The following is a 23436-nucleotide window of genomic DNA, read 5'->3' on the forward strand; positions in this document are numbered from 1 at the left end:
TATGTGTACAAACATCTTTTTATCTTTCCAAGATTTTTACATATCACATAAAAAGAATAAATCTGAATACGTATGCAGTAGAATAAGCAATCAAACAAGTTTAGTCAGATAAGTAGACAAAGTACTCTAAATTAAATTGGATTTAACCAGATTTTACATATTTAGTGTTATCGGGAATAGATAAAGAACATATCAGAAATGTTTTTGCAAATAAACATAAGATAAAGATCAAAAGCGATTATTTACAATATGTGAATAATTTCAAATTTACCGCAACTGTGACAATTCACCAATAGCGTAGGGTCAGAGAGGAAATGAGAGTGCTCACGCCCGGGGTTCTGGTGTCTCGACTTTTTCCTGAATCATCTTTTAGCCTGGAATAGAACCTGCATCACCTTTTACCCTGGAACAGAACCTACATACCGAGACTGCCAGCACCGACGATGTACTGTCACAAACGAGGTATAGCACCGACAAGATATTTACAAAGTTGCCAGCCACCACAGACGAGTAATGTATCTCGTGTGTGGGGTTACGAGGCGAAATTACCGACCGGTACCAGGACCCACCTGGGACCCACTTGTCTATGTCACTGAATAGCACAGGGGCTGGCAGTCTTTAACAGTGTCTCGTTCGTGCCTAAAGGACGCCGAATTTTGCATTTATCAGAAATTGATTTCTTGCACGTATATTTCAGCTAAAATTAATCTAAGGTAACGAATATTCAATCTTTATAATTCTACACTTATAGAAAGGTTTAGAATGGTGTTTGTGTTTTACCGTGTATATTTAGTACTCATTATTTACGTATACGATACTGCCACTCCCTAACTCCTCTACGAGGATGGTGTAAACATTTAATCAATGGTTCTGGAAAATTAACTTATTCAAATTATTTTATAGTAAAGCATGAACTTTTTTTACTAAGATATTACAAAGTACAATTTTATACATAATACGTGTATAGAAAAATTGGAATCAAATTAAAATAACATATTAAGGTCAAATAATTAGATGAATTAAATTTTTAACAAATTTATGGAATAATCTTTATTAATGTGAAATGTCCGTTCTTACTTTCGTTTGTATTTACAGTCCGTGACAAATAAATAACACACGGTTATTATATGCAGGTGTTTGCGATAATTTGTACCAACGTTTTTTTCGTAAAACGTAAACATTAGAAAAAAACTATAGAGGAGGTAGTTGTAGTATATTTTAGTAGCAATATGATAGCGTATCTCAATTTTTTGTATTTTTAATATTTTTCTAGAAACAAAGGTGACCTTCATTTTTTTAAATGAAATGCTACATATTTGTTTACGTCAAATGAAAACGGACGTTGAGACGGGTTCAACCATGTAGTATACTATGGTTTTCAGGATCATACAAGGGCAGAAATAAAAGAAATAGACTTAACATTTCGTAGTATTGTATTTACTAGTATGTTGTAGTGATAAGACTACATCTCGTGTTCAATGTGACTTCCATTAGCAAAAATGCATTTCTGAGTTCTGCTGACTACATTCCTGGTAGTTGCTGCCAATGTTGCACTAGATATGGATGCACAAACTTCTTTTATCTTAGTTTGCAAGTCGTCCAAATTTCTCCGTGGTGTAGTGTAAACAATATCTTTAATATGTCCCCACAAAAAAAATCTAGTAGTGACAAGTCTGGGGATCTTGTAGGCTATTTTATAGGTTCGTATGTTCCGATCCATTTATCGTTAAACATATTATGTAAAAAATGATTTACCGATCTATAATTATGAGGAGGAGCAGTAGGAAGCCTTCCTGTAGGAAGTACATCTCTCGTACAAGAATCAATGGCAGTGATTACCAGTAATTTTGGAATTCACAATTTAGAAATTGTAAATACTTATTTCCATTTAGAATTCCAGTGTAAAAATATGGACTTACTAAAATGTTGTCAATAATTCCATGCCAAGCATTTGTTCTGAATTGCACTTGGAAATTTGTCTGTTTTTTCAATTTCAGATTCTCAGTCGTCCAAAAGTGAGCATTATGTTGATTACACATGATGTTATTATCAAAACTGGATTCATCTGTCCATAATATTTTTCTATAAAAATTGGAATCGTTCATGTTATTTGTTAGGAACCAATTACAAAATTCAGTATGTCATAGATAATCAGATTGTTGGAGACTTTGTACTTTGTGATATTTGAAAGGTTTATAATCATACAATTGTACGATTATGTGTTGATGCAATGAAATATCACATAGTCTAGCCACTTTTGTTATCGAAGTAGATGGATCTTCTTGAAAATAAAAAAGTATTTCTAGTTGTTTGTTTTCTGAAGGAGTCTTTCGACGGATCCTCTGATGTTTTGACTCTACTACAGATCCTGTTTCATTGAAACGTTTATTAAGATGGAGAAACTGAATTTCACCAGGTTGTACTCTCTGTGGATATCTTTCTTTGTACACTATTTATCTCTTATTTTTATTACACTCGTAAAAAACATTTAACATATCCATTTTTTCCTGTGTAAAATAACAATACATAATGATAATGTATGGTTTGGCTGGTTGTTTCGCACAACTGTACTGGAATAAAAGGAATAAGCTTGTCTTTTCAAAACATAAACATTCATATAGTCAGTGGAAGTCACATTGAACACGAGATGTAGTCTTATCACTACAACATACTAGTAAATACAATACTACGAATTGTTAAGTCTATTTGTTTTATTTCTGCCCTTGTATGACCCTGAAAACCATAGTATACTACATGGTTGAACCCGTCTCAACGTCCGTTTTCATTTGACGTAAACAAATATGTAGCATTTCATTTAAAAAAATGAAGGTCACCTTTGTTTCTAGAAAAATATTAAAAATACAAAAAATTGAGATACGCTATCATATTGCTACTAAAATATACTACAACTACCTCCTCTTCGGTTTTTTTCTAATGTTTATCTTTTATAAAAAAAAAACGCTGGTACAAATTATCACGAACAGCATGCATATCAGGCCTACTCAACAAAGGTTCGCGGAACAAACGTGGTTGCTTCCCCTCTTCACCTGCTCGGCTAGTCAGTCCCCACTATGTCAACTCTGACTTTTCCTTTGGCACGAGGCTTACGACTGCTGCACCGTCAGTTTACTCACCATTACTATGTATTCATGTACATACATGTACATCCCGAAGGAAAAGTCAGAGTGGACACGGTGGGTATTAACTCGCTGAGCAGGCAAAGAGGAGAAGCAGCCAAATCTGTTCTGTGAGCCATCGTTGAGCATGCCTGATATATATGATACATGATTTTGTGTATCACTTTTTGCTATGTTGATATAGAGATGAATTTGAATTCATTGAATTTGTTCTATCTGTACAAACATAAATATTATAAAAAACAAGTGCGACAAATGAATAGCACACTATTTTAAATAATAAAAATTTATTACTACTGACCAGAAGAAATGGATATTTAATATTTTGTAGAGCCCCAGAATTTCTTATAATTAAATGAATTCCTTTTGGAATTGAATTAAAAAGTTTTCAAATCCTTTTTTAATTTACTTTTCCCCACTCTAGTAAAATATATGCTTTCAGTTCATTTATGCTATTGAACTGTTTTTTTTTAGCATAAACAGCTCTAGCATGATCTACCCAACAGTTTTCTATTATGTTTATATCTGGGGAACGTGCTGGATATTTTAAAAGTGTAATATTGTTGATTTTAAAATAAGCTTCTGCTACTTTTGTAGTATGGACCACAGCACTATCCCATTGAAACACATTTTTCTCCACAGATTCTTCATGCACATGTTGCAAATTCTTCAATGATCAATTATAAATATTTTTTACTAATTAGTTTACCACTTATAAATAAATTTTATGTCTGTTTTCCTATGAAAGCCATTAATGGTTCATATCATGACTCCTCCACCGCCCATCTGCAGATGGCTCGAAATTTTTGTTTTCTTTGTAAATTATATAATAATAACTATCCATCGGGTGCATCCATATTAAATTTCTTTTCAGCATTAAACCGTACTTTTCTCCATTTCTTTTTTCAATGCATATGTTCTTCCACAAACTGCAATTTCATCTTTTTATGCGCCTCTGTTAAAGGTTTTCTTTGCAGTTTCTTCCGTTGCAAATGTCTGTACTGTTGCAGAGCACATTGCACGTTTCTAATATTTGTGTTTTCACTAGCAACATCAGCAAGCTGCCCTGCAGTCATCAATGTATTCGATGCAGCTCTTAAAATAGTTTGTTTTTCGCGTTCTGTTAAAGCTGTAGATTGTTTACTACATTTCTTTTTCCTGTAATTTTGTGGACTTTTAAGTAAATTGGTAAAAACTTTCTGACTTCTATTTGCTAATAGAAGTGCTTTAGCTATCTTTGAAACTGAGCAGTTTTCTTTTGATAATATCAAGCTTATTTGTGTTTCTTCATGTGTTAGTTTCCTCCCGCGACCCATCTTTTACAAAGGGTATATCCGGATAAGGAGGTCAAAAGTGCTCCTAAACCAAACTGAATTTGTAAAGAAAATACTTTGTGTCAATTTTCAACCCTATATGTCGACATGGAGGGTAGTAATAGGGTGACAAAGAAAATCAGTTTTTTCTTAATTTCTCTTATCTTCTTCAATTGAAAATTCTGAAAAAAATCTTGCACATCTATGCACAGTCGGTTGCTCGTGTTCAACTGAGAAGTGAAAACATGCAATGTGTACTATTATTCTGTTGGACTGATTTTTCACAAAATATCCAATTATAACTATTCAAGCAATTGCTAAGGTCGATGAAGTCGACATATAATAATTGAAGACGACATATAAATAATAATTGAAGACATATATGAATAAAAAGCTACATAGTTCTCTACTGTTTCACAAATATTTTGAAATTTATGGGTGTGTTATTCATTTGTCGCACCAATTTTTCATGATATTTGGGTTTCTACAGATAAAACAAATTCAATACTAACGTCTTTATATCTACGACATATATATTATTACATAAAAATTAATACATTTGTAGGGTGTGCATTTGTCGTGAACTGTATGTTTTACATTATCATGACAATTCTACGAAATGTATTTTTTAAAAATAAATAGCAAAGGCTATATCCGGGTTTGGGAGTCAAATCTGCCCTGGAAGGGATTTTATTCCAATTTGCGCCATTCGATAGCCTACCAAAAAAGATACCTTTCATCCAAGTTTTAGCCCGATAGCTCATCTGTAAGGGTAGTTATAGAGGAAAAACGAAAATCCAGTTTTTGGCTCAATTTCCCCATTTAATGACAATTTAAAATTCTGAAAAAAATCTGACACATTTCTGACACCAAACCACATACTTTGAATCGTTTTCAGATTTTTCCGTTGCAAACTGTGGTTGTAAAAATCGAAAAACACGAAAAAAATCGGAAAAATGCAGATTTCATATGGAAATCGAAGAGACACTAGAACAGAATTAATTTAGCAATGAGATATTGTCCTAAGTATTATGCTCAATTTTTTTCAAATTCCTGCGTTTGGTGCGTCATAGTAAGAAAAACTAAAAACCACTTTTTTCGGCGTTTTTTCCGTGAGAAACTAAGTTATAATTATCGTAAAAATATATTATGTAATATTAAGCATCCCTAAGTTCAGAGAAACATCGTCCAGTCTTCAAAAATTGCGTAGTACGAAAAACGACAATTTTTTTTGTAACAATGTGTTTATTGTGCCAATAAATACAATATATACAGCGGGTACAATAAACTTAAACACAAAAAAAAAAGTATAACAAGGTATAATACACTTATGAGACTAAAGGCTCCGTTTTCGGAGCACGCATGGTCTTAACGCTAGTGTTTGTTTTTGTGCACTTCTTGCTATTACATGATTATCTTATGAGATATACTTATCTAGATTATGGCTATGGGATATGTGCGCAGCTAGGCACGAGAGCTGTACAATCGGTTTTATATTTAGGGGGGGGGGGGGGAAGAGAAAGAAAAGATTTTTATATGTGATACGTATTTGCTAGACTAAAATTATACTATATAATAACAAAAAAAATATAACTTCTCCCCGGCGGGGAATCGAACCCCGGTCTCCCGCGTGACAGGCGGGGATACTAACCACTTTTTTTTTTTTTTTGTAACATACGTTTATTCAGCCAAAAAAAAATAACATTTACATAAATATATATAAGCAAACAACAAACAAAAAAGAAAAAACAACAGACTTAACAACGAAACAGAACAAAAATTTCCTTAAACGTACAAAAGGAGGCGTGGCTTATAAAATAGGAACTTAAGACTAAAGACTCGCCTATCGAGTACGCACAGTCTGGGCGGTCATATAACTATTGCACTTACTGCTAAAACATATATATCTAAAGCTACAATGTATAATATTGGGTCCATTTTTGTGGGTGAGTATAAGGGAGGCGAATCCCTATGCTGCAACAGTTTCAGGGGGTGGGGTACAAATATACTAAGCTAAAATATAAAAGATATGAAAAGTAAAAATAACATTAAAAATAACAAAAGTAATATTCTCCCCGACGGGGAATCGAACCCCGGTCTCCCGCGTGACAGGCGGGGATACTAACCACTTTTTTTTTTTTTTTGTAACATACGTTTATTTAGCCAAAAAAAAAATAACATTTACATAAATATATATAAGCAAACAAACAAACAAAAAAAGAAAAACAATAGACTTAACAACGAAACAAAACAAAAATTTCCTTAAACGTACAAAAGGAGGCGTGGCTTATAAAATAGGAACTTAAGACTAAAGACTCGCTTATCGAGTACGCACAGTCTGGGCGGTCATATAACTATTGCACTTACTGCTAAAACATATATATTTATTGTTACAACGTGTACTATTGGGTCGCTTTTGTGGGTGAGTATAAGGGAGGCGAATCCCTATGCTGCAACAGTTTCAGGGGGTGGGGGACAAATGTACTATGCTAAAAATGTAGAATATATGAAAAATAAAAGATAACATTAAAAATAACAAAAATAATATTCTCCCCGACGGGGAATCGAACCCTGGTCTCCCGCGTGACAGGCGGGGATACTAACCACTTTTTTTTTTTTTTTTTTGTAACATACGTTTATTCAGCCAAAAAAAAATAACATTTACATAAATATATATAAGCAAACAACAAACAAAAAAGAAAAAACAACAGACTTAACAACGAAACAGAACAAAAATTTCCTTAAACGTACAAAAGGAGGCGTGGCTTATAAAATAGGAACTTAAGACTAAAGACTCGCCTATCGAGTACGCACAGTCTGGGCGGTCATATAACTATTGCACTTACTGCTAAAACATATATATCTAAAGCTACAATGTATAATATTGGGTCCATTTTTGTGGGTGAGTATAAGGGAGGCGAATCCCTATGCTGCAACAGTTTCAGGGGGTGGGGTACAAATATACTAAGCTAAAATATAAAAGATATGAAAAGTAAAAATAACATTAAAAATAACAAAGGTAATATTCTCCCCGACGGGGAATCGAACCCCGGTCTCCCGCGTGACAGGCGGGGATACTAACCACTTTTTTTTTTTTTTTTTTTTGTAACATACGTTTATTCAGCCAAAAAAAAAATAACATTTACATAAATATATATAAGCAAACAACAAACAAAAAAAGAAAAAACAACAGACTTAACAACGAAACAGAACAAAAATTTCCTTAAACGTACAAAAGGAGGCGTGGCTTATAAAATAGGAACTTAAGACTAAAGACTCGCCTAACGAGTACGCACAGTCTGGGCGGTCATATAACTATTGCACTTACTGCTAAAACATATATATCTAAAGCTACAATGTATAATATTGGGTCCATTTTTGTGGGTGAGTATAAGGGAGGCGAATCCCTATGCTGCAACAGTTTCAGGGGGTGGGGTACAAATATACTAAGCTAAAATATAAAAGATATGAAAAGTAAAAATAACATTAAAAATAACAAAAGTAATATTCTCCCCGACGGGGAATCGAACCCCGGTCTCCCGCGTGACAGGCGGGGATACTAACCACTTTTTTTTTTTTTTTGTTGTAACATACGTTTATTCAGCCAAAAAAAATAACATTTACATAAATATATATAAGCAAACAACAAACAAAAAAGAAAAAACAACAGACTTAACAACGAAACAGAACAAAAATTTCCTTAAACGTACAAAAGGAGGCGTGGCTTATAAAATAGGAACTTAAGACTAAAGACTCGCTTATCGAGTACGCACAGTCTGGGCGGTCATATAACTATTGCACTTACTGCTAAAACATATATATCTAAAGCTACAATGTATAATATTGGGTCCATTTTTGTGGGTGAGTATAAGGGAGGCGAATCCCTATGCTGCCACAGTTTCAGGGGGTGGGGTACAAATATACTAAGCTAAAATATAAAAGATATGAAAAGTAAAGATAGCATTAAAAATAAAAAAAATAATATTCTCCCCGACGGGGAATCGAACCCCGGTCTCCCGCGTGACAGGCGGGGATACTAACCACTTTTTTTTTTTGTAACATACGTTTATTCAGCCAAAAAAAATAACATTTACATAAATATATATAAGCAAACAACAAACAAAAAAAGAAAAAACAACAGACTTAACAACGAAACCGAACAAAAATTTCCTTAAACGTACAAAAGGAGGCGTGGCTTATAAAATAGGAACTTAAGACTAAAGACTCGCCTAACGAGTACACACAGTCTGGGCGGTCATATAACTATTGCACTTACTGCTAAAACATATATATCTAAAGCTACAATGTATAATATTGGGTCCATTTTTGTGGGTGAGTATAAGGGAGGCGAATCCCTATGCTGCAACAGTTTCAGGGGGTGGGGTACAAATATACTAAGCTAAAATATAAAAGATATGAAAAGTAAAAATAACATTAAAAATAACAAAAGTAATATTCTCCCCGACGGGGAATCGAACCCCGGTCTCCCGCGTGACAGGCGGGGATACTAACCACTATACTATCGAGGAGTGAGACGCTTACTTAATTTAATTATTTGTATATCTAACTTGTCTTTTTTGGATACTTTGGTTTCGGTGGAACAATTGCGTATCTTAATCTAGTTTATGCCTAATATATTCTATGTACATATTTACACGCTTGCATACCTACACATTCATACCTATATATCACAGACTCTGCATACAACGCGATCACGCACATACAAATAGAACTAAAGTGAAGAAATTTATAATGTCTATAATGTATAATTACTGACTATATCGCTTTAATTAATGCTAGGATAGGGCACGGTTCGATTACTATATCTAAATTAGGGTATTTTACAATTTGGCACGAGTTTCTTATAAGCTACTTAATTGCTAACGGTCTATTGTATCTAGCCACCAGTATTTTTCGGTGTCTTCTTTATAATTAATTTCTAAGTCATACTTTGTCAGTTTGTAACGGAATCTCATTTCTGTATCATCAAATCTGATATCGTTGTTGTATGTGATTTTTTTGTTGTAATTTTTTCTATTGAAATGGTAGATTATTGGTTGGCTGTTAGTGTTCTGTATGAGTCCTATGCTATCGAAGTAAATGAATGATTCCGGAGGCGTGTATCCTGTTTGTCTGGTTCTTTCGAAATATTGCGGGTTGGGGTAAACGGAGCTGTGTATGAGACTGTTGTTGTCGATGTTTCGTATGTTCGCCCAATGGTTTCTGATTAACTTTAGCATGAATAAATCTATGCGGATGATTTCTGCTCTTTCTAGTAGTTTGTGATTGCTTACTTTTTTTGTGTAATTTGATTCGGGTGTTCTATAGGCGTTTAGGCAGGCTCTTAAGCATTTGCGTTCGAACATTCTTATCTTTTCCATCGTACTCGCGCTGATGTTAAACCAAATTGGGATGCCATATTAATAGTTTATAGCAGAGGATTTTTACTTTATTATTGAGGTCCTTTGAGTAAAAGATGCGTTTGTTCGCCGCAAATGCCTTTTGCGCTTTGTCGATTTGGATGTTGACGTGTTCGTTAAAATTTAATCGGAAATCTAGGTGTACGCCTAAATAGCGGACAACCTGTTTGTGTGGGATTTTTATGTTAATGTCGTTGCTGTCATGTAATTGGAAGTGTTTTGAGTGCGTCCGTACGTCGTTGTTCGCGTCTGAGATATTTGAGATGTACGGTCTGAATAATATCGTTTCGCATTTGTTTATATTTATTTTTAATCTCCAAGTATGAAAGTAATCCTGAATTTTGTTGAATATGTCCTGTAGTCGTGTTTTTAGTCTAGATGGTTTGTCGTCGCTGGTATATATTAGGAGGTCGTCCGCGTATGCAATGGCCCCTTTATTGTTGCCGCTATTCAGGTCGTACATTTGTAACAGGTCGCTCATGTACAGGCTGAACAGGATGGGGGAATTGACAGTACCCTGTTGCAAACCGTTCTTCACTTTGAACATTTTGGAGGAGGTGTTGTGACCTTCGGTGACATAGAATTTCTTCCCGTGCACCATGTCCCATATCATTTTGGTGAGGTGCATTGGGAAATTCTTTTTGGTCAGTTTGAAAAAAAGCCCATCCAGCCAAACCGTGTCGAAAGCCTTCTCTAAATCTATGAATACTGCGCCGACGCAGTCACCGGCATTTCTGGCCCAACATATGTCCGAGGTGAATTTGGTGATAGCATGAATGGTTGAATGTTTGAATCGGAATCCAAATTGAGTTTCGGGTATTAAGCTATTGTCTGTGCAAAAGGAATCTATTGATTTGTTTATCGTGACTTCAAATATTTTACTTATGTTGGGCAGAAGACTGATTGGCCGGTAACTCGACGGTTCACTGCTGTTTTTCCCCTTTTTTTTTATAGCTATTAGTTTAGCAGTTTTCCAGGCTATTGGAAAGTACGCCCTGTTTAGACAGTTATTGAATATTATGCTGTAATTATAAATGTATAGGGGTGGTAGGTGTTTTAATACGATGTTAGGAATATTGTCGAAGCTGGATGATTTTTTACTATTTAGGTTTTTTTTTAATGTGAAAGCTAGATCGTATGTTGAGGTGAAGTAGTTAGGTGGTATTATGTCGGGGTTTGGATTTTCGGCTCTGTTTGTATCTGAGAATGTGCACACCGTTCTGTCGTTGCGTCTGTCTTCGTCTATTTCAGATTTTATCGTGTTTACTTTCTGCGTAATTATGTTCGTTAGTTGTGGTTTTCCCATATGGTCGTTTTGTGTATGGGCTTTCTCAAAATGTGCGCCTAAAACATTTAATTTGTCGTTTATGTCAAGGATTTGTAAGTTGCCGTCATCGTCGATCTGTATGTTGTCCCGGTCTATACCAGTGTTCGTGATGATTTCTGTATTGGAGCTATGGATTTTTAATGTGTCTATGGTCTCGAATTCTTTTGGACGGAAGATTGTGTTTATGGACGGGAACAGTTCTCTGGGTTTGTGTATTGAGATGTTCGAGATTCTATTTTTCCAGTAGTTGCTTACTGAGTCATGGAAGGCCTTCTTGATTTCGTATCTTACCTTTTTCAGTGCGTATTTCAGTAGGGATATTTGTGTGTCATTTGAGGGGTTGTAGTTATTTATTGCGGTCAGTCTGTTTACTCTGGTTATCAATGAGCTTTTCAGCTTTCTAAGGTTCTTTATGGTTGGGTTAATGTATCGGTCTGTCGAGTTGTAGTCGTTTGTGATGCGAGGTATTGTCCGGTCTATAGCAGTGTTAATGTTTTCGTTAAGTTTCTCAATGTAATTGTCTATTTCTTCGATTGTCAAGTTTCTTTTGTTTGGTATGTCTGTGTCGTCTATTTCCGTTAGGCAGGTTTTAAACTCGTACCAGTCAGCCTTGTTGAAGTTATATTTAATGATTGGGTTTGGTTCGTCAATTTCCATCGGTTCGTCGGTGTTGAGGGAGATTGTCATTTCAACTGCTCTATGGTCGCTGTCGTAGTCGTGTGATTCTAGTCTACCAGGGGTGGGGAGGTTATGGAATTTGATTCTGCTGTCTGCTAAGCAGATATCGATAAAGGCGCCACTTATCGGGAAAGATGGGACTGCTGTATTTAATAGTGAAACTTTATACTCTATTTGGTTTTGTTGTAGCCAGTGTTTTAATGAAATTCCTCTTTTGTTATCTATGGGGTTGTGCCAGTCTGCGTGTTTAGCGTTTAGGTCGCCTGCTATTATGAAGTAGTTGTTTGTCTTCCGTAGGTCTAGTTTGTCGAAAATCATTTTAAGCTCTGCCATGAACTCTTTCTTGCAACTACTGGTGGCGTACGCTGCTATTATAAATAGGTTATTTTGCTGAATTTTTAGACGTATGGTGGTTGATTCGAGGGTCGTACTTTCGAGACAGTTTAGCTGGATGCGCTTGAATTTCATATTGTTTTTAATTAGAATGCCAGTTCCCCCAGCCTGTTTAGCATTCGGCCTGTCATTTCTAAGGAAAGTGTAGTTTTTAAAGTTAACGCGGTGCCTGTCGTTTAGCTTCGTTTCGCAAAGAAGGACTACGTCCGGGTCGTGCACTTTGAGAAAATCTGTGAGTGATGCTCTTCGTTCGTTTGTTATGAGGGAGTTGACGTTTATTTCTATGATTTTTATGGTGCGGTGGGGTATTATCCTGGTCGGGTTATTTTGACTGGTGTTACCGGCCGCGTTTATAGCCATTTAGAATTCTATTTCTAAAGCGTCGGCTATTGTGTTTATCCGACTGCTATTTGCTTGTATTTGTGTTAGAAGGCGTGATGTTTGTGTGTTTACCGTGGACTCTATGATTTGTTTGATTTGTTCGAGTAATGTATTTTGTGTGATTGGGTTTGCCTGGTTATTGGGAAGCGAATGTGTTTGGTCTGAATGGTCTGATGGTGCTGGTTTCTTTATGGGGTTGTTTGATAGAACCGAACTGAATGATAGTCCTGTTTTTACGAAGTTACTTTTGATTGTTTGTTTTCTATTTTTCTCTAATTGCATGCTTTCTTTCCTTGCGTCTATTTTCTGTTTAATTTCTTTTAATTTTGGGCAGCCTCTGTACGATGCTGGATGCCCAAAATTTTTGCAGTTTACACAGTACGGTTTGTCAATATTTTCGGATCTGTTTTTGTCGTCTAACGGGAGAAGTTTGCATTCGCCCGGGTTATGTTTCTCGGCGCATTTCACGCATCTATAATCTAAATTACAGTTAGCCGCGGCGTGCCCTATTCTCTGACATCTTCTGCATTGCACTTGGACCGATTTATTTAGTTTTTCCCAAGTGATTACAGAGTGTAATACTACTTTGATGTTTTTTAGTTTTTCTAAGTTGCTATCCGGTGATAGCTTTACTAAAAATATTGGCAGACTTCTGTTGTTTTTTATTGAGTTTCGGGTTTTGAAGTTGGATATGCTTATGAAATTAAGTCCGTCTGTCTTCTGATTTTTCATGTACGTTAAAATTTCTTCTGGCTCGAAGTCGCCGTCTAGGTTTTTTAGCAAAACTATTTTACATTTCTCGTTTTTTGGGGTATATGTAAAAAATTTGAAGTTATTGTTTTTTAGTGTAATGCATATTTTTTTGTATTCTATTATGTTGTGCGTTTGGAGTATGTGTCTATTATTGCCAATATTTTTTATTGTAAAGTTATCCGTTATACCTGCGTTTTTTATAGTGGTGATGATGGATTTAGCGGCATGGTCGGTGATTGTAATGGGGGGTGGCTTGGCACTGTCGGTCTTCGGCTCGCTAGGTGTTATCTTTTGTCCGGCAGGTACCTGGGGTTTTCCGGCGGAGTTGGAGGTTGAGGTGGAGGGTTGAGTCATGTCAATCTTCTTCGTTGCGTCCGGTGTGTCCTCGCTCGTTCTGGGTCTTTTTTGACCTGCGATGGCTGCGTCCTTCCGTTTTTTTTGGGCGACCGTTTCGCTTAATGGGGGGTAAGGTTCATCTACCTCCAGCGCTGCGAATCGGTTCGGGTCGGAATAGGAGATACCTTCGTTTCTCTTGCTGTTTTTTGAACGCTCTTCTTCGAGTTGTTTAGACAGTCTTTCAATCGTTCTGTTAAGATTTTCTATAATTTTCATTAGATCATCTTGCTTTTTGGCGTCCATGCTGCTGTTGCTTGCCTTGTTTTCGCTGGATTCCTCCTTTGAGGCCTGTGTGTTGGTCGTTGATGTCTTCTTTAGCTTTCCCATTTCTGATGCCTCTTGTGCAGATTTCTTTTTTCCGTCTTTTTTCAGAAAGAGATTTGGTGTAGGGTTAATTCTCTTAGTGTTTCTATTATTTTTCAATAACTGTTTGATGAGATGTGCCGTTTGTGGGTTGTCTAGATGTCTGGGTGTAACGTTGCATTGTGCTATTTTTTTCAGAGCGGTTGTGATTTCTATGTTGACTTTTGTTGGCAGATTGTTTATTGTGTTTGTTGCATCGGTTCCATCCTGGTCCGGGTGGGTGAGACTTGTTTTTGCGGGGGCGTCCGCCCCTCTTTGATCGGCGTTCGCGCTCTCAATTTTTTTAAAATCTTCGATCACTTCTTAATATTTTATAACAATTTCACTTGTATGTCCAGCTTGTGCACCCCACACTTTGTTCTTGCACAAGCACTGCGTTGTTCTTTTCGTTTAACTTTCACTTTTTCGGCACTGTATCCGCACTTCTGCTAAGTGTCCCTTTGGCTACCTGAGTCGTTGACAGCTCTCTCGGCACGTCTTACCCCGACGGAGGTTGAAGGGATACGGGATACTAACCACTATACTATCGAGGAGTGAGACGCTTACTTAATTTAATTATTTGTATATCTAACTTGTCTTTTTTGGATACTTTGGTTTCGGTGGAACAATTGCGTATCTTAATCTAGTTTATGCCTAATATATTCTATGTACATATTTACACGCTTGCATACCTACACATTCATACCTATATATTACAGACTCTGCATACAACGCGATCACGCACATACAAATAGAACTAAAGTGAAGAAATTTATAATGTCTATAATGTATAATTACTGACTATATCGCTTTAATTAATGCTAGGATAGGGCACGGTTCGATTACTATATCTAAATTAGGGTATTTTACAATTTGGCACGAGTTTCTTATAAGCTACTTAATTGCTAACGGTCTATTGTATCTAGCCACCAGTATTTTTCGGTGTCTTCTTTATAATTAATTTGTAAGTCATACTTTGTCAGTTTGTAACGGAATCTCATTTCTGTATCATCAAATCTGATATCGTTGTTGTATGTGATTTTTTTATTGTAATTTTTCCTATTGAAATGGTAGAGTATTGGTTGGCTGTTAGTGTTCTGTATGAGTCCTATGCTATCGAAGTAAATGAATGATTCCGGAGGCGTGTATCCTGTTTGTCTGGTTCTTTCGAAATATTGCGGGTTGGGGTAAACGGAGCTGTGTATGAGACTGTTGTTGTCGATGTTTCGTATGTTCGCCCAATGGTTTCTGATTAGTTTTAGCATGAATAGGTCTATGCGGATGATTTCTGCTTTTTCTAATAGCTTGTGGTTGCTTACTTTCTTTGTGTAGTTTGATTCTGGCGTTCTATAAGCGTTTAGGCAGGCTCTTAGGCATTTGCGTTCGAACATTCGTATCTTTTCCATCGTGCTCGCGCTGATGTTGAACCAGATTGGGATGCCATATGTTATGATGGGTCTTATCAGAAGTTTGTAACATAGTATTTTTACTTTTCTGTTGAGCTCTTTGGAGTAAAAGATACGTTTGTTCGCCGCAAATGCCTTTTGCGCTTTGTCAATTTGGATATTGACGTGTTCGTTGAAATTCAGTCTGAAATCTAGATGTACGCCTAAATAACGGACAACCTGTTTGTGTGGTATTTTTATGTTAATGTCGTTGCTGTCATGTAATTGGAAGTGTTTTGAGTGCGTCCGTACGTCGTTGTTCGCGTCTGAGATATTTGAGATGTACGGTCTGAATAATATCGTTTCGCATTTGTTTATATTTATTTTTAATCTCCAAGTGTGAAAGTAATCCTGAATTTTGTTGAATATGTCCTGTAGTCGTGTTTTTAGTCTAGATGGTTTGTCGTCGCTGGTATATATTAGTAGGTCGTCCGCGTATGCAATGGCCCCTTTATTGTTGCCGCTATTCAGGTCGTACATTTGTAAAAGGTCGCTCATGTACAGGCTGAACAGGATGGGGGAATTGACAGTACCCTGTTGCAAACCGTTCTTCACTTTGAACATTTTGGAGGAGGTGTTGTGACCTTCGGTGACATAGAATTTCTTCCCGTGCACCATGTCCCATATCATTTTGATGAGGTGCATTGGGAAGTTCTTTTTGGTCAGTTTGAAAAAAAGCCCATCCAGCCAAACCGTGTCGAAAGCCTTCTCTAAATCTATGAATACTGCGCCGACGCAGTCACCGGCATTTCTGGCCCAACATATGTCCGAGGTGAATTTGGTGATAGCATGAATGGTTGAATGTTTGAATCGGAATCCAAATTGAGTTTCGGGTATTAAGCTATTGTCTGTGCAAAAGGAATCTATTGATTTGTTTATCGTGACTTCAAATATTTTACTTATGTTGGGCAGAAGACTGATTGGCCGGTAACTCGACGGTTCACTGCTGTTTTTCCCCTTTTTTTTTATAGCTATTAGTTTAGCAGTTTTCCAGGCTATTGGAAAGTACGCCCTGTTTAGACAGTTATTGAATATTATGCTGTAATTATAAATGTATAGGGGTGGTAGGTGTTTTAATACGATGTTAGGAATATTGTCGAAGCTGGATGATTTTTTACTATTTAGGTTTTTTTTTAATGTGAAAGCTAGATCGTATGTTGAGGTGAAGTAGTTAGGTGGTATTATGTCGGGGTTTGGATTTTCGGCTCTGTTTGTATCTGAGAATGTGCACACCGTTCTGTCGTTGCGTCTGTCTTCGTCTATTTCAGATTTTATCGTGTTTACTTTCTGCGTAATTATGTTCGTTAGTTGTGGTTTTCCCATATGGTCGTTTTGTGTATGGGCTTTCTCAAAATGTGCGCCTAAAACATTTAATTTGTCGTTTATGTCAAGGATTTGTAAGTTGCCGTCATCGTCGATCTGTATGTTGTCCCGGTCTATACCAGTGTTCGTGATGATTTCTGTATTGGAGCTATGGATTTTTAATGTGTCTATGGTCTCGAATTCTTTTGGACGGAAGATTGTGTTTATGGACGGGAACAGTTCTCTGGGTTTGTGTATTGAGATGTTCGAGATTCTATTTTTCCAGTAGTTGCTTACTGAGTCATGGAAGGCCTTCTTGATTTCGTATCTTACCTTTTTCAGTGCGTATTTCAGTAGGGATATTTGTGTGTCATTTGAGGGGTTGTAGTTATTTATTGCGGTCAGTCTGTTTACTCTGGTTATCAATGAGCTTTTCAGCTTTCTAAGGTTCTTTATGGTTGGGTTAATGTATCGGTCTGTCGAGTTGTAGTCGTTTGTGATGCGAGGTATTGTCCGGTCTATAGCAGTGTTAATGTTTTCGTTAAGTTTCTCAATGTAATTGTCTATTTCTTCGATTGTCAAGTTTCTTTTGTTTGGTATGTCTGTGTCGTCTATTTCCGTTAGGCAGGTTTTAAACTCGTACCAGTCAGCCTTGTTGAAGTTATATTTAATGATTGGGTTTGGTTCGTCAATTTCCATCGGTTCGTCGGTGTTGAGGGAGATTGTCATTTCAACTGCTCTATGGTCGCTGTCGTAGTCGTGTGATTCTAGTCTACCAGGGGTGGGGAGGTTATGGAATTTGATTCTGCTGTCTGCTAAGCAGATATCGATAAAGGCGCCACTTATCGGGAAAGATGGGACTGCTGTATTTAATAGTGAAACTTTATACTCTATTTGGTTTTGTTGTAGCCAGTGTTTTAATGAAATTCCTCTTTTGTTATCTATGGGGTTGTGCCAGTCTGCGTGTTTAGCGTTTAGGTCGCCTGCTATTATGAAGTAGTTGTTTGTCTTCCGTAGGTCTAGTTTGTCGAAAATCATTTTAAGCTCTGCCATGAACTCTTTCTTGCAACTACTGGTGGCGTACGCTGCTATTATAAATAGGTTATTTTGCTGAATTTTTAGACGTATGGTGGTTGATTCGAGGGTCGTACTTTCGAGACAGTTTAGCTGGATGCGCTTGAATTTCATATTGTTTTTAATTAGAATGCCAGTTCCCCCAGCCTGTTTAGCATTCGGCCTGTCATTTCTAAGGAAAGTGTAGTTTTTAAAGTTAACGCGGTGCCTGTCGTTTAGCTTCGTTTCGCAAAGAAGGACTACGTCCGGGTCGTGCACTTTGAGAAAATCTGTGAGTGATGCTCTTCGTTCGTTTGTTATGAGGGAGTTGACGTTTATTTCTATGATTTTTATGGTGCGGTGGGGTATTATCCTGGTCGGGTTATTTTGACTGGTGTTACCGGCCGCGTTTATAGCCATTTAGAATTCTATTTCTAAAGCGTCGGCTATTGTGTTTATCCGACTGCTATTTGCTTGTATTTGTGTTAGAAGGCGTGATGTTTGTGTGTTTACCGTGGACTCTATGATTTGTTTGATTTGTTCGAGTAATGTATTTTGTGTGATTGGGTTTGCCTGGTTATTGGGAAGCGAATGTGTTTGGTCTGAATGGTCTGATGGTGCTGGTTTCTTTATGGGGTTGTTTGATAGAACCGAACTGAATGATAGTCCTGTTTTTACGAAGTTACTTTTGATTGTTTGTTTTCTATTTTTCTCTAATTGCATGCTTTCTTTCCTTGCGTCTATTTTCTGTTTAATTTCTTTTAATTTTGGGCAGCCTCTGTACGATGCTGGATGCCCAAAATTTTTGCAGTTTACACAGTACGGTTTGTCAATATTTTCGGATCTGTTTTTGTCGTCTAACGGGAGAAGTTTGCATTCGCCCGGGTTATGTTTCTCGGCGCATTTCACGCATCTATAATCTAAATTACAGTTAGCCGCGGCGTGCCCTATTCTCTGACATCTTCTGCATTGCACTTGGACCGATTTATTTAGTTTTTCCCAAGTGATTACAGAGTGTAATACTACTTTGATGTTTTTTAGTTTTTCTAAGTTGCTATCCGGTGATAGCTTTACTAAAAATATTGGCAGACTTCTGTTGTTTTTTATTGAGTTTCGGGTTTTGAAGTTGGATATGCTTATGAAATTAAGTCCGTCTGTCTTCTGATTTTTCATGTACGTTAAAATTTCTTCTGGCTCGAAGTCGCCGTCTAGGTTTTTTAGCAAAACTATTTTACATTTCTCGTTTTTTGGGGTATATGTAAAAAATTTGAAGTTATTGTTTTTTAGTGTAATGCATATTTTTTTGTATTCTATTATGTTGTGCGTTTGGAGTATGTGTCTATTATTGCCAATATTTTTTATTGTAAAGTTATCCGTTATACCTGCGTTTTTTATAGTGGTGATGATGGATTTAGCGGCATGGTCGGTGATTGTAATGGGGGGTGGCTTGGCACTGTCGGTCTTCGGCTCGCTAGGTGTTATCTTTTGTCCGGCAGGTACCTGGGGTTTTCCGGCGGAGTTGGAGGTTGAGGTGGAGGGTTGAGTCATGTCAATCTTCTTCGTTGCGTCCGGTGTGTCCTCGCTCGTTCTGGGTCTTTTTTGACCTGCGATGGCTGCGTCCTTCCGTTTTTTTTGGGCGACCGTTTCGCTTAATGGGGGGTAAGGTTCATCTACCTCCAGCGCTGCGAATCGGTTCGGGTCGGAATAGGAGATACCTTCGTTTCTCTTGCTGTTTTTTGAACGCTCTTCTTCGAGTTGTTTAGACAGTCTTTCAATCGTTCTGTTAAGATTTTCTATAATTTTCATTAGATCATCTTGCTTTTTGGCGTCCATGCTGCTGTTGCTTGCCTTGTTTTCGCTGGATTCCTCCTTTGAGGCCTGTGTGTTGGTCGTTGATGTCTTCTTTAGCTTTCCCATTTCTGATGCCTCTTGTGCAGATTTCTTTTTTCCGTCTTTTTTCAGAAAGAGATTTGGTGTAGGGTTAATTCTCTTAGTGTTTCTATTATTTTTCAATAACTGTTTGATGAGATGTGCCGTTTGTGGGTTGTCTAGATGTCTGGGTGTAACGTTGCATTGTGCTATTTTTTTCAGAGCGGTTGTGATTTCTATGTTGACTTTTGTTGGCAGATTGTTTATTGTGTTTGTTGCATCGGTTCCATCCTGGTCCGGGTGGGTGAGACTTGTTTTTGCGGGGGCGTCCGCCCCTCTTTGATCGGCGTTCGCGCTCTCAATTTTTTTAAAATCTTCGATCACTTCTTAATATTTTATAACAATTTCACTTGTATGTCCAGCTTGTGCACCCCACACTTTGTTCTTGCACAAGCACTGCGTTGTTCTTTTCGTTTAACTTTCACTTTTTCGGCACTGTATCCGCACTTCTGCTAAGTGTCCCTTTGGCTACCTGAGTCGTTGACAGCTCTCTCGGCACGTCTTACCCCGACGGAGGTTGAAGGGATACGGGATACTAACCACTATACTATCGAGGAGTGAGACGCTTACTTAATTTAATTATTTGTATATCTAACTTGTCTTTTTTGGATACTTTGGTTTCGGTGGAACAATTGCGTATCTTAATCTAGTTTATGCCTAATATATTCTATGTACATATTTACACGCTTGCATACCTACACATTCATACCTATATATTACAGACTCTGCATACAACGCGATCACGCACATACAAATAGAACTAAAGTGAAGAAATTTATAATGTCTATAATGTATAATTACTGACTATATCGCTTTAATTAATGCTAGGATAGGGCACGGTTCGATTACTATATCTAAATTAGGGTATTTTACAATTTGGCACGAGTTTCTTATAAGCTACTTAATTGCTAACGGTCTATTGTATCTAGCCACCAGTATTTTTCGGTGTCTTCTTTATAATTAATTTGTAAGTCATACTTTGTCAGTTTGTAACGGAATCTCATTTCTGTATCATCAAATCTGATATCGTTGTTGTATGTGATTTTTTTATTGTAATTTTTCCTATTGAAATGGTAGAGTATTGGTTGGCTGTTAGTGTTCTGTATGAGTCCTATGCTATCGAAGTAAATGAATGATTCCGGAGGCGTGTATCCTGTTTGTCTGGTTCTTTCGAAATATTGCGGGTTGGGGTAAACGGAGCTGTGTATGAGACTGTTGTTGTCGATGTTTCGTATGTTCGCCCAATGGTTTCTGATTAGTTTTAGCATGAATAGGTCTATGCGGATGATTTCTGCTTTTTCTAATAGCTTGTGGTTGCTTACTTTCTTTGTGTAGTTTGATTCTGGCGTTCTATAAGCGTTTAGGCAGGCTCTTAGGCATTTGCGTTCGAACATTCGTATCTTTTCCATCGTGCTCGCGCTGATGTTGAACCAGATTGGGATGCCATATGTTATGATGGGTCTTATCAGAAGTTTGTAACATAGTATTTTTACTTTTCTGTTGAGCTCTTTGGAGTAAAAGATACGTTTGTTCGCCGCAAATGCCTTTTGCGCTTTGTCAATTTGGATATTGACGTGTTCGTTGAAATTCAGTCTGAAATCTAGATGTACGCCTAAATAACGGACAACCTGTTTGTGTGGTATTTTTATGTTAATGTCGTTGCTGTCATGTAATTGGAAGTGTTTTGAGTGCGTCCGTACGTCGTTGTTCGCGTCTGAGATATTTGAGATGTACGGTCTGAATAATATCGTTTCGCATTTGTTTATATTTATTTTTAATCTCCAAGTGTGAAAGTAATCCTGAATTTTGTTGAATATGTCCTGTAGTCGTGTTTTTAGTCTAGATGGTTTGTCGTCGCTGGTATATATTAGTAGGTCGTCCGCGTATGCAATGGCCCCTTTATTGTTGCCGCTATTCAGGTCGTACATTTGTAAAAGGTCGCTCATGTACAGGCTGAACAGGATGGGGGAATTGACAGTACCCTGTTGCAAACCGTTCTTCACTTTGAACATTTTGGAGGAGGTGTTGTGACCTTCGGTGACATAGAATTTCTTCCCGTGCACCATGTCCCATATCATTTTGATGAGGTGCATTGGGAAGTTCTTTTTGGTCAGTTTGAAAAAAAGCCCATCCAGCCAAACCGTGTCGAAAGCCTTCTCTAAATCTATGAATACTGCGCCGACGCAGTCACCGGCATTTCTGGCCCAACATATGTCCGAGGTGAATTTGGTGATGGCGTGAATTGTTGAGTGTTTGAATCGGAATCCAAATTGGGTTTCGGGTATTAAGCTATTGTCTGTGCAGAAGGAATCTATTGATTTGTTTATCGTGACTTCAAATATTTTACTTATGTTGGGCAGAAGACTGATTGGCCGGTAACTGGACGGTTCACTGCTGTTTTTCCCTTTTTTTTTTTATAGCTATTAGTTTAGCAGTTTTCCAGGCTATTGGAAAGTACGCCCTGTTTAGACAGTTATTGAATATTATGCTGTAATTATAAATGTATAGGGGTGGTAGGTGTTTTAATACGATGTTAGGAATATTGTCGAAGCTGGATGATTTTTTACTATTTAGGTTTTTTTTTAATGTGAAAGCTAGATCGTATGTTGAGGTGAAGTAGTTAGGTGGTATTGTGTCGGGGTTTGGATTTTCGGCTCTGTTTGTATCTGAGAATGTGCACACCGTTCTGTCGTTGCGTCTGTCTTCGTCTATTTCAGATTTTATCGTGTTTACTTTCTGCGTAATTATGTTCGTTAGTTGTGGTTTTCCCATATGGTCGTTTTGTGTGTGGGCTTTCTCAAAATGTGCGCCTAAAACATTTAATTTGTCGTTTATGTCAAGGATTTGTAAGTTGCCGTCATCGTCGATCTGTATGTTGTCCCGGTCTATACCAGTGTTCATGATGATTTCTGTATTGGAGCTATGGATTTTTAATGTGTCTATGGTCTCGAATTCTTTTGGACGGAAGATTGTGTTTATGGACGGGAACAGTTCTCTGGGTTTGTGTATTGAGATGTTCGAGATTCTATTTTTCCAGTAGTTGCTTACTGAGTCATGGAAGGCCTTCTTGATTTCGTATCTTACCTTTTTCAGTGCGTATTTCAGTAGGGATATTTGTGTGTCATTTGAGGGGTTGTAGTTATTTATTGCGGTCAGTCTGTTTACTCTGGTTATCAATGAGCTTTTCAGCTTTCTAAGGTTCTTTATGGTTGGGTTAATGTATCGGTCTGTCGAGTTGTAGTCGTTTGTGATGCGAGGTATTGTCCGGTCTATAGCAGTGTTAATGTTTTCGTTAAGTTTCTCAATGTAATTGTCTATTTCTTCGATTGTCAAGTTTCTTTTGTTTGGTATGTCTGTGTCGTCTATTTCCGTTAGGCAGGTTTTAAACTCGTACCAGTCAGCCTTGTTGAAGTTATATTTAATGATTGGGTTTGGTTCGTCAATTTCCATCGGTTCGTCGGTGTTGAGGGAGATTGTCATTTCAACTGCTCTATGGTCGCTGTCGTAGTCGTGTGATTCTAGTCTACCAGGGGTGGGGAGGTTATGGAATTTGATTCTGCTGTCTGC

At 37.3% G+C, this 23436-nt stretch overlaps 1 protein-coding gene and 1 non-coding gene across 2 annotated transcripts in view; one reads left to right on the plus strand and one right to left on the minus strand.

Annotated features, from left to right (window-relative positions):
- Positions 1-546: 546 nt before the first annotated feature.
- Positions 547-23436, plus strand: part of LOC143363222 (contactin) — a 48795-nt gene continuing 25905 nt past the window's right edge. Inside the window, exon 1 of the mRNA XM_076803824.1 lies at positions 547-713. The gene's annotated coding sequence lies outside the window, so the exon portion shown is untranslated. The remainder of the gene's footprint in view (positions 714-23436) is intronic.
- Positions 8908-8979, minus strand: Trnad-guc (transfer RNA aspartic acid (anticodon GUC)). Its single transcript has one exon. It is a non-coding gene; the product is annotated as a tRNA-Asp (tRNA).

This window comes from Halictus rubicundus, unplaced genomic scaffold, assembly GCF_050948215.1.
Source record: "Halictus rubicundus isolate RS-2024b unplaced genomic scaffold, iyHalRubi1_principal scaffold0028, whole genome shotgun sequence".
NCBI classification, from domain to species: domain Eukaryota; kingdom Metazoa; phylum Arthropoda; class Insecta; order Hymenoptera; family Halictidae; genus Halictus; species Halictus rubicundus.